General features: G+C 39.8%; 1 protein-coding gene across 1 annotated transcript in view; it reads left to right on the top strand.

Moving 5' to 3' along the window:
* GRIN2D (glutamate ionotropic receptor NMDA type subunit 2D) overlaps positions 1 to 12,992 on the top strand; it is a 1,088,828-nt gene that overhangs the window by 773,976 nt on the left and 301,860 nt on the right. The window lies entirely within an intron of this gene.

Here is a 12,992-nt window from a genome sequence, read left to right on the forward strand (position 1 = left end):
ACTGGGGCGGATGGCATGGCACTGGGGGAGGATGGGACTTTTTTTAACTTTTTTTTTTTACACTCACGGCCGCTGCAGCCGTTCATCTCTCCCTCCTCACACGCTGTCTGTGTGAGGAGGGAGAGCAGCGCTGAGAGATGATCTCATATGTTTACATATGAGATCATCTCCCATTGGACACGCCGATCGCGCTGTAAACGGCTGCTGTGATTGGCCGTTTAGAGCGATCTGTGTTTGCCTGTCTCCGGGGGACACGGCAAACACAGAACTTCCCCGATGCGCGCCCGCGGCGGCGCGCATTGCAGAAGTAAATAACAGGTCATCCAGGGACGGCCTCCCGGACGAAAGCGCCTGCTCTACGGCCGTCATTCGGCTATAGGGCGGGCGCGAGGAGGTTAACAAAGCTGGTTTTTCACTAGCCTTGTATGCAATATTACCAACTCAGCAAAATATTTAAAAAATAAAACATATATACACAAACTACATACGGTATGTATAACTGCATGTGTGGTGATAAAACTCCTAATTTACTATTATATTGTACAGACAGATAAAAACATGTAACATTGTATTGCCTAACAAACAGGACACGAAACAAAGTAACTCAGAAACAAATGATTAACTTTATATACCTATGAGTAACAGTTACGCTTATCTGCATGCAATCAATTAAACAGTATTACATATGGTTAAAGCAATACTACATATGATTTAGACATGTGCGATTAGTTTCGTATGAATTGAAAATTCATACGAATCTCCATAAATTCGTACATTCGGGAGGATCCGAAATACGAATTGCCATGCTTCCGAATTTTGTACGAAATACGAAATTTCGTTTACGAATTTCAGATCTAAATTCTATTACAACTGAAACGTGACTTGTGTTTTGTTGATCAATCAGAGGTTTTCTTCTGCTGCTGAGTGAGGGTTGGGAAAATGACCTTTTTTAATATGGGAGTGGGAGGCTGATGCTGGTAATCAATGGGAGATTCAGAATCAGACAAAATAAGAATTTTCGTTAATTACGATTATTCGTTATGATGAAACCTAGGAAGTCAGCTCAGCACAGGGATGGTGGGAGCCCCTCATAATCATAAATTCATCGTAACAAACATTCGCAATTGTTCCGAAAAGTTAACGAACCTAACAAAAAATTCATATTTCATACGAATACAAATTGAATTTCAGACACAAATTACGGAATATGAATGAACGGCTAATACGAAACGTAACAGAACAAAACTAAATAAATGTATTGACGGTGCATATGTATAATACGGTTAGCAAGGCAATATATGAGGTAGAAAATGATACATTACCAAAAGCATTGCAAACAACAGCCACACCCTCACTTCAACTGGGTACCCATGTTACCAAGTCTCAGTTGGTAACAAATGGGTCCTGTGCAGTGCGTCCTCTCACAGGCGAGGCTCCAGTCTGCCTGAACAGAGGCCATATCTTTTATACCTTGCTGCAATGACAGCCTGGTTTCTAATGATCAAATGTGTTGACAATTACCTGGATCGGGATAACTCTGGTACACAAACTGAATGCTGGCCAGGCGTGCAAGAATGCTCAAAAAAGCAGCCCTATCCATTATATTGAGGCAAATGAACATCATATCCTTTAAACAAAAACAGATGAGACAGTAGACCAGAAATATTTTCCATTGTTAATCGTGTGAGGATCAACCCCCAAATCACTCTTAACAAGAAATCAGTAGCCAACTTTAACTCCTTTGTACTACAGACATACATACACACATGAACACACATTGAAACAACAACACAGTACAGTATGCACGTCTCAGATACACATACAGATAATATATACATATGCTAATACTACAAACATTGGGGGGATTTACTAAAACGAGTGCACAGGAAATCTGGTACAGCTGTGCATAGTAACCAATCGGCTTCTAGGTGTTGGGCCCCCTTCAGACAGAGCGGATCCGTCCAAGTGGATCCACCTGCTCAGCAGGGGATCTGTCCATTGATCACTGCTGAGCAGGCAGATGACAAGTCTGTGTCTGCTATGCATGCCATCTATGGGGGGGTTGCATGGCATCAGACTGCATGTCTGTTTCCATCCAACTGTCATCCGATCCACCGGACAGATGGCAAATGTGTGGCCATCCATCTAATTTTTATCTGCATGGATTGGATGCCAACTGGTTTCAGTGGACATATGTCCACTGACATCCGCCACCCTATAGAGATCAATAGGTAATCCGATCAGGGCTGCCAGAAAAACAGACAGGCAGACCCGATCGGTCCACAGGTGTGAAAAGGGCCTTAATTTCAAAGGTTAATTGAACATGCAAAAGATGATTGGTTACTATGCTTAGCTGCACCAGATTCTCTGTGCACCACTTTTAGTAAATTTCTCCTACTGTGAGATCTGTAAACACCTAAAAGCTGAACTAATACAAACAATGAAAGAAGTAATTGTGCAAGTGAGGATTCAAGTGTTTATGAGTGTGATTGCTTGGAGGAAGAAACTGTTCTTAAGCCTGGTTACCCCGGGGTACAGTGATCTAATTGTTCACTATAGTCTGTTCATATTCTGTTTTTAGACTAAATAAAATCCAACAGTGATGTAAGTCCAAATAACAGACTCAGCTACTACTGTGTAAAAGTGTATCAGCAGATCTTGAGACAGATCTACTTCAGATCCTGGGAAATTAGAGATTCCAATAATCTGAAGGTCTCCACAGTTAACTCAACACTGTTGAGTATGGTATGAAGGGACACTGTTCAAAAACTTCTTTGGAAAAACACTATTATCTCCATAGTTTTGAGTGTGTTGAACAGATTATTATGACTGGACTCTACCTCCTCCCTGTATGCTGACTTTTTACCATCTTGGATGAGTCCAGTGATGGCTTTGTCATACACAAATTTCAGTGTATTAACAGATGAATTCTCGGCAGTGCAGTAATTGCTATAAAGGAAAAGAGCAGTGGTATTTACTGCTAGGTGCTAAATACAACTTATCCGAGCCTACCTGTTTTTTTATGCCTGTCAGGAAATCTTATCTAATGACAGGTAGTGGCGGGTAAAGTGAGCTGGGCGAGTTTGGAGTGGAGGATTTCTGGAGAGATAGTGTTAAACACTGAACTGAAATCCAAAACCAGGATCCATGCGTACATCCCTGGGAAGGCAAGCTGGATTTGGTGCATCCCCATGTTCACAACATCGTCTACTGACTTGTTTGCTTTATAGGCAAACTGTGATGGGTCAACACTGGTCTTCCAAAGACATCAGAGCCTGTAGTTATTTAGTCCTGATATATTTGTTAGGGACAGGAATTATTGTTGAGCATTTGAAGCTGGAGAGGACTATATACTGCATCAGTCATCTGTTGAATAGCTGTGTGAAGATGAGTACAAGCTGAGTACAAGCTAATTAGCACAAACCGGAAGGTATTATTCTGCCTGGGCCATGCATCCACTTCTAATTCCCTCAGTGGAGAGGATAGAGGGGGGGGGGGGGTAAAGGTTTCATAGGATATGGTTGGAGAGGTTGTGCCTAAGCTATAGTTTCACATGGATGTAAATGTGAAGTTATCAAACTTTGAATAAAACACATTTATGCTGTTAGCCAGTTGATGGTTCTCTACTGTGTGGGAAGATGATTTCCTGTAGCTAGTAATGTTCCACAGGGTTCTCAATACTGACGCTGAGTCATTGGCAGAAAGCATAATTTTCAGTTCGTCAGAATAGCTCTTTACTACTTTTGTCAGCATGTTTCTGGTCAGGTTGCAGTGGGCCCTGTTCCCACTTCTGTAGGCCATCTTCTTAGCCTACATGAGCCATTCAAATTTTTCATGTAAACCAGATCTTGCTATTGTTGAGAGTTCCAAAAGACCTGATGGGCACACACATCCTGACATAAGCTAAAGTATGATGTCACAGTGTCAGTGAGTTCATCTAGGTATTTGGCTGCAGCTTCAAAAAGACTCCTGTCACTACACTCAATGCAATCCTGTAGCTTCAGATTTGCCTCCTTAGATTTAACTACAGGCATACCCCACTTTTAAGTACACAATGGGGTTTATTTACTAAAGCTGGAAAGTGCAAAATCAGGCTCACTTCTGCATAGAAACCAACAAGTTTCTAACCCCAGCTTGTTCAATTAAGCTTTTGTAATAAAACCTGGAAGCTGATTGGTTTCTATGCAGAAGTGAGCCTGATTTTGCACTTTCCAGCTTTAGTAAATAAACCCCAGTATGTACTTAAAAGTGGGGTATGCCTATACAGGCTTTGCAGATTTTTTATTTTTTTTTCTGTAGGTTGGGAGGAGATGAACCATACAGTGATTTGAAATACCCAAGGCTGCATGGGGAACAGAGCAGTAAGAATTCTTTAACACATTGTAGCTAGGTCAAGCATATTTTTGGCCCTAGTGGTACATATAACATGTTGTCTGTATTTTGGCAGTTTGAGGTTAAGAAATCTGGAAAAGTCCATTCCATACCAATTATCTGCTTAGCTAGATATTGTAATACCTTCCTGACTCAGGCTTGAGGTAGGAAAGGAAAATTCATAAATTCTAAAATTTTTAAATCTGAAAATAAGAAAGAAAATCTGAAAATAAGGAAGAATAACTAACTAGTAATAATTAACCACTTAACAACCGCCCCATAGCAAAATAACAGCTACAGGGCGGTTGGTTAACTCTGGGAGGCTGTCGTATGACATCCTCCCAGAATTCTGCTCTCGTGCATCCCCTGGGGCGTGCACTCGAGAGCATCACTCATCACGGCCATTTACCACGTGATTGCTCCGTCAAATGACGGAGCGATCACTTGTAAACAAACTGGCGGTATGTTATCACGCCGGTTCCTCCCTCCCCTCTCTGTACCGCTCGGTACAGTGCGAGGGGAGAGATCGGTGTCAGCAGCACTGTGGGCTGGATCTGGAGTGCCCACAGTGCTGCTCACCAACAATTAACCACTCAATTCCCTGCCAATACTCTGCAATACTCTGCAATACCCAGCAATGCCCTGCCAGTACTCTGCAGTACTCTGCAATACCCTGCCAATACTCTGCAATATCCAGCAATGCCCTGCCAATACTCTGCAATACCCAGCAATGCCTGCCAATACTCTGCAATACCCAGCAATGCCCTGCCAATACTCTGCAATACCCAGCAATAATCTGCAATACCCAGCAATACTCTGCAATAGCCTGCAATACCCTGCCAATACTCTGCCATAAATTGCCATACCCAGCCATACTCGGTGATACCTTGCAATACCCAGCCATACTCTGCAATAACCAGCCATACTCGGTGATACCCTGCAATACCCAGCCATACTCTGCAAAACCCAGCCATACTTAGTGATACCCTGCAATACCCAGCCATACTCGGTGATACTCCGCAATACCCAGCCATACCCAGTGATACTCTGCAATACCCAATCATACTCGGTCATGCTCAGCCATACTCGGTGATACCCTGCAATACCCAGCCATACTCGGTGATACCCTGAAATACCCAGCCATGCTCGGTGATACCCTGCAATACCCAGCCATACTCTGTGATACCCTGCAATACTCAGTGATACCTTGCAATACTCGGTGATACCCAGCCATGCTCGGCCATGCTTGGCTGTACTCCGCCTCTGTATTTGGCCAGGCTGTGGAAGTCCCACACATGTAGTATCGCTGTAATCAGGAGGAGTAGGAGAATCTATTTTGGGGTGTCATTTTTGGTATGTACATGCTATGTGTTAGAAATATTGTATAAATTGACAACTTTGTGTTAAAAAAAATGCATTTTAACCACTTCCCGCCCGCCCGCCGTCATGTGACATCCTTGACTTTGTGTGGGGATATCTGAATGATGGGTGTAGATACAGGCATCATTCAGATATCAGCTTTTTCAGCCGTGATTTCCTACACCATAAGAATGATCATAGTGGCTGTTCCACTGCTTGATCATTCTTACAGGAGGCGAGAGGGAACATCCCCCCTCCCGCTGCCCTCCGGTACTTCTACAGACTCCCCAATACGATCAAAGCCAGAATCGTTTTTTTTTTCTTTTTTATGTCAGGCTTCTCAGCCTAGAGGTGAGATGTGGGGTCTTATTGACCCCACATCTCACTGTAAAGAGGACCTGTCATGCCATATTCCTATTACAAGGCATGTTTACATTCCTTGTAATAGGAATAAAAGTGATCAAAAAACAATTTGGGGGGGAAAAAATGTCAAACTAAAATAAATAAAGTAAAATGAACAATATAAAAAAAAAAAAAAAAAAAATGTAAAGCGCCCCTGTCCCCAAGTACTCGCATGCAGAAGCGAACGCATATGTAAGTCCCACCCACATATGAAAACGGTGTTTAAACCACACATGTGAGGTATCGCTGTGAATGTTAGAACGAGAGCTATAATTTTGGCCATAGACCTGCTTTGTAACTCAAAACATGTAAGCAGTAAAAAAAAATTAAATGTCGTCTATGGGGATTTTTAAGTAGTGAAGTTTGGCACCATTCCACGACTATGTGCAATTTTGAAGGGTGACATGTTAGGTATCTATTTACTCGGCATAACTTAATCTTTCACATTATGCAAAAACATTGGGCTAACGTTACTGTTTTGTTTTTTTAAAGCACAAAACTGTTTTTTTTCCCCAAAAAAAGCTTTTGAAAAATTGCTGCGGAGATACCGTGCGAGATAAAAAACAACCACCATTGTATTCTCTAGGGTCTTTGCTAAAAAAAAACACATTTTAGGGTTCTATGTCATTTTCTAGCAAATAGATGAAGATTTTTACATGTAGGAAAGAAATGTCAGAATTATCCTGGGTGCTCCAGAACGCCTCATGGTGCTTCCTGCATGTTGGGCCTCTGTATGTGGCGGGGCTGTGTAAAAGTCTCACACATGTGGTATCGCCATACTCGGGAGTAATAGCAGAATGTGTTTTGGAGTGTAATTTGTGCTATACATATGCTGTGTGTGAGAAATAACCTGATAATATGACAATTTTGTGGAAAAAAAAATCTTGATTTTGCAAAGAATTGTGGGAAAGAATGACAACTTCAAAAAACTCATCATGCCGCTTACTAAATACCTTGAAATATCTTCTTTCCAAAAAGGGGTCATTTGGGGGGTATTTGTACTTTTCTGGCATGTTAGAGTCTCAAGAAATGAGATAGGTCATCAGTACTTCAGGTATAATCAGTTTTCAGATATTGGCACTATAGCTTGTGGACTCTATAACTTTCACAAAGACCAAATAATATCCACCAATTTTTATTTATTTTTACCAAAGATATGTAGTAGTATACATTTTGGCTAAAATGTATGAAGAAAAATGACTAATCTGCTAAATTTTATAACAGAAACGAATAAAAAATATTTTTTTTACAGAATTTTCGGTCTTTTTTCTTTTATAGCACAAAAAATAAAAAACCCAGAGGTGATTAAATACTACCAAAAGAAAGCTCTATTTGTGTGAAAAAAAGGACAACAAATTCAAATGGATACAGTGTTGCATGACTGAGTAATTGTCATTCAAAATGTGAGAGCACCGAAAGCTGAAAATTGGTCATTAAGGGTGTTTAAGTGCCCAGTGGTCAAGTGCTTAACTATTAAATTATAGGTATTGAAATTTCCTTTCAAATTTGCTTGTGAGCAAATGCAACATATACTAAATTATCCCAAGTTCTGAATTATCCGAAATAATGAATGCTGATTCTAAACAAATGGAACAGAACAAATTAATAATAAATAATAATAAAAAAGTTGCTATTATTATTTTTGTTATTTATTATTATTAATTTGTTATGCTCCATTTTTTTTAGATACAGCATTCGTTATTTCAGATCATTCAGAACTTTGGATAAATTTGTATTCCTTACGTTCACTAACAGCCAAATTTGAAAGGAAATTCCAATACCTTTAATTTAATAGTTAGTCATAGTTCATTTATTATTAGTTATTATTTCAGATTTTTGAATTTTGGGGTTTTAGGCTTTTTGAATTTAGAATTTTGCAATTTCCAAATTTTAGAATTTCCAAATTTAAGGATTTTCAAATATTCAAATTTATGAATAATTGAAAAGAATTGTTAAATGGGTTTTTGTTAAATTGGATATTTCCAAATTAACTAATTTGTCAAAATTAGTTAAAAAATAATTTGGAACTAAATGGATTGCAGATGCCTAGTAAACACTGACAATTAACAATGCTAACAGCGCTTGGATAAAACTAAAGTGGTAATGAAAATCATCTCAGTCTTAACAGTATTACTAAGAATATTTGACTGAAAACTGGGTAAAAAAGAAACTAGATAAACTCACACAAGTCTTTTGGGAACTTAGCCAAACAGATATTTCTAATTAAAAAAAAAAACCTTACTGACTGGAATGGTAATAGTTCACTGGCAAAGAGCAAATGTGATACCAATTTACAAAAAAGGATTGAGATGTATACCAGGAAACTACAGACCAGTCAGCCTAACATCAATAGTATAGGTATTTGAGGGAACCTGTCTCACACGTCTGTAATAAAAGTATTATGAGTGACAACCAGCATAGATTTGAAAAAGACTGTTCTTGTCTGGTCATCCTGTTCTCGTTCTATGAGGAAGTAAATTGGATGGTGGAAGTCCAGTTTATGTAGTTTGTCCGAATTTACTAAGACATTTGATAATGTATGTTGGAGTTGTTGAAACTGTGTGTACATGGATAGAAAACTGGTTACATGAATGGGTCCAGAGGATGTTGATAAATGACTCATTATTTGAATAGTCTAAAGCAGTGTTTCTTAACTCCAGTCCTCAGGGCGCCCCAATATGTCATGTTTTCAGGATTTCCCTCTGTCGAGACGGCTGGGGTAATTACTAAGGCAGTGAAACTGATCAAATCACCTGTGTAAAACAATGGAAAGACTGAAAGCATGACCTGTTGGGGCACCTTGAGGACTGGAGTTGAGAAACACCGGTCTAAAGTTATTTGCAGTGTGTTCCAGAGTTCTGTCTTTGGGCCAAAGCTGTTCAGTTTGTTTATTGATGATATAGAGGTTGAAATCATGAACTCAATTTCAGTGTATGCAAATTATATCAGATTTGCATTGGAAATAACTAGACTAAAGCCCCGTACACACAATCCGATTTTCTGATGGGAATTGTGTGATGACAGGCTGTTGGCAGAAAATCCATTTGTATGCTCCATCGGACAATTGTTGTCAGATTTTCCTGAGGCCGCGTACACACGCGCGGACTGTTCGCCCAACTTTGTCCGCTGAACAGTGTTTGGGCGGACAGTCCGCTCGTGTGTGGGCTTTCAGCGGACAGTTTCAGCGGACAGTTGGACGGACAAGGTTTTTCGGAAATTCCGTAAAACTGTCCGCTGAAACCTTGTTTCAGCGAACAGTCCGCTCGTGTGTAGGCTTGTTCGTCAAACAAAGTTGCGCGCATGCTCAGAAAGGATTTTCAGGCCGAAAGCTATAATGCAGTGTATAGGACGTCGTATTTTTCGTCCCGTCGTACGTGCCGTTCACGTCATCGTGCACGGTTTCAGCAAACTGTTCGTCCGTCGTGTGTGGCCATGTCCGTCCATGCTAAGTTTGAGCGGACTGTTTGCCGAAACTGTTGGACGGACAAAGTTGGGCGAACAGTCCGCGCGTGTGTACGCGGCCTCAGACAAATGTTGGATGGCAGGCTTTAAAATTTTCCACAGACAAATGCCTGTTGTAATTTTTTCCGAGCGTGTGTACAAAAGTCCGTCGGACAAAAGTCCAAAGTACAAACACGCATGCTCGGAAACGAGGACGAGCTGGAAGCAGTTGATTCTGGAAGCTTGTCAACTAGCGTTCGTAATGGAGTATTAACATTCGTAATGCAGTAAATTATGAAATCTCGAAATGCAGCACACATTCTCTTTTTCTTTAATGGGATAATAATGAAGCTGCTTTACTGGTGGTACTGATGGAGTTATGGCAAACATATTTTCAGGCTTTTTTTCTAGATATCAAGAATAATATTAAGTTACCACAACACCATTATCCTGTAGTTTTTAAGATCAAAGATACAACTATGTTGGTGCCCCTTGTTAATTTTATATTGAATTTTTTTTAAATGTAACTGCCTACTCGCAAACTGTCATTTGAAGTAAAACACATAGCCACGTATTATTGTACTCAATTTTTTTGATTGTGCATTAAAAAAAAAATAATAATATTAGACATGCTATCTGCCAATAGAACTTAACCAAAAATTGCATGCTATGCATCTTAATATAGGGGGTAAACAATGCCAAGAGTTGGTGAAAGCAGGGGTCTGTCATCTGGAGATAATTCCAAAAATCATCTGGATTAATCTCCTGGAGCCCTCATAGCAAAGGCATATGACATAATTGGTCACGACTAATAAAGCAACCAATTTTTGGTCCGAGAAATCCTCCTCTTTCTTCTGTTCCTGGACTGGACTAGGGTCAAAGCAATATCTCCAAGGCCAACAATAAATAACACGTTATCTCCTCCAACTCCACAACATGGCTGGTCGACAAACGGCCATTCAGAAACAAACTGAAAAGCGCAAAATGAAAAACTTGAACTGAAACGCGTGAAATTAAAAGCAGGAATCAACACTCACCAAACTTCTACTAACACCAAATTAGCAGAAGGAGCCCAAAGGGTAGCGATAAAGAGCTGAAAAACCACGTAGTATTTCACTGTTTGTGTTTGTTGGATGACAATTGTGTGCCGTTTGTATGCAAGACAAGTTTGGGGCCAACACCCTTCAGACAAAATTCCGCAGTTTTGTCTGCGGAAAATCCAATCATGTGTACGAGGCTTAAATAGGGGTGTTGGGCAGTTACATGGCAAATGAGGTTCAATAATGAGAAATGTACAGTTATGCATTTGAATGACAAAAACACACATGCAAAATACACATTGGAAGGGGCTCCCCTGGGGGAATCCATGATGGAAAAGGATCTGGGAGTGCTTGTAGATCACAGACTTGGCAATAGCATGCAAAGCCAAGCAACAGATAACAAAGCTAGCAAGATACTGTCATGCATTAACAGGGGCATACATTGCAGAAAAAAATAAAATTCTACCCCTTCAAAAAACATTGTTTCAGCCTTATCTTGAATAGGCTATTCAATTTTGGTCCCAATGTCAGGAAAGACATTGTTTAATTGGAAATAGTTCAGCAATGAGCAACACAATTATTAAGAGGGATGGAGGACATCAGCTATGAGGATTGATTACATAGATTACAGTTACTCGCTCTGGGGAAACTGCACTTGAGGTTGGTTATGATGATATTGTAAAAATATATTAAAGGTGACTTCAGTAAATGAAGAGGACACAAGGCCATATTTTACTTTCAAGTTTTTATTCAAAGGTTGAACAAAGTACAGACAGACCAATGTAGTTAGCCAAATATCAAGGAGGGGTGTTTCCTCCAATACAGTCAAGAGTCTGAGTGGTATGGACAAGACCCAATTAAAAGAGCCTAATGCCATGTAGACATGATCGGGTTTCTGACAAGAAAACCGTGGATTTTTCTTCGAAGGATGTTGGTTCCAACTTGTCTTGCATACACACGGTCACACAAATGTTGGCCAACAATTACGAATGTAGTGACGTACAAGACGTATGTGATATCTCCATTATGAATGCTAGTTATATCTCTGACTCTTACTTGATTCCAAGCATGCATGGCCTTTTGTCTGACGGACTTGTGTACACACGATCAGAAAGTCCGACAACAAAACATTTGTTGGCAGAAGACTTGAGAACCTGCTAGCCAACATTTGTTGGTGGAAAGTCCACCAACAAATGTTCTATGGAGCTTACACATGGTTGGATTTTCTGTCAACAAGCTCACATACAACATTTGTTGTCGGAAAATCTGATCATGTGTATGGGGCATAGGAGGTTGAGCTCCCTTAATAAAGTATCTGTTTACCAAAAGCATGAACATTAAGAGTAGTCGTCCTATTACAGACATAGAGTGAAGACTTATCTATTAAAGAATGTCCCCGTAGCAATTGGTCAAGAGGTAACACAACTACAATCCGAAAAACATTCAGTACCACAATCCGAAAAACATTCAGTTATTACATTCAGTACCGCAAGGTGTGATGCCTTACTCCCCAAATGATCAGGAATGAGGAAGGCTCTACTGATCCACCATATGCATACATTTAAAAAAACATTGGTGGTTAATAAAGTGGAGAAAACATAGAGGGAAAAATAGAGAGGGAAGAAAAAAGAAGGGAAGAGAGAAGAGTTAACAGCAGTCCTCTCTATCCTGGTCCCTGACCACAGGGTGCTACAGCCCCTAAGGGGCCTGGAGATATCTAATCCAGGGATCTTCACACCCTCTCAAATTTGGTTTGCTTGTGCATAAAAATACTTGTCAGTTTTTCATTAATCATAATCCAGGATATTTTGTTTAACCAGCGTGATATTGATCAGGGGTCATTTTCATGCTCGTGCTATCGTGATTTTAGACACATTTTGAGTTTAGAAAGAAGGAGGTTTAAACTAAGATTCTAAAAAGTGTTTTTTTACTATTGGAAAAGTAAAATTGTGGAACTCATTCCCTCAGATGTCTTCCTTAAGAAGCAGGATATACAGGGCTATGGGAATTGTTAGAGTAGAAACATCACACACACGTACACATAGGTTGAACTAGATGGATCTGTTTCCTTTTTGTTGGCCTTATAAAATATGTAACTATGTGTTTAACCACTTACGGTGCGGAAGGTTTTACCCCCTTCATGACCAGGCCTTTTTTTTGCTATTCAGCACTATGCTACTGTAACTGGCTATTACATTGTCATGCAACACTGTACACAAATTAAATTTATATCATTTTTTTTAACACAAATAGGGGGTCACAATAGGTTTTTCCTTTTTTGTATAACAAGTGTAAAAATACAGAAAATTAAAAATATATTTTCTACTTTCTGTTATAAAACATATTCAATAAAATACAATTTCTCATAAATTTAGACCA

Source organism: Lithobates pipiens, unplaced genomic scaffold, assembly GCF_037356315.1.
Source record: "Lithobates pipiens isolate NorthernLeopardFrog02 unplaced genomic scaffold, aLitPip1_a1.2 Scaffold_27, whole genome shotgun sequence".
Lineage (NCBI taxonomy): Eukaryota > Metazoa > Chordata > Amphibia > Anura > Ranidae > Lithobates > Lithobates pipiens.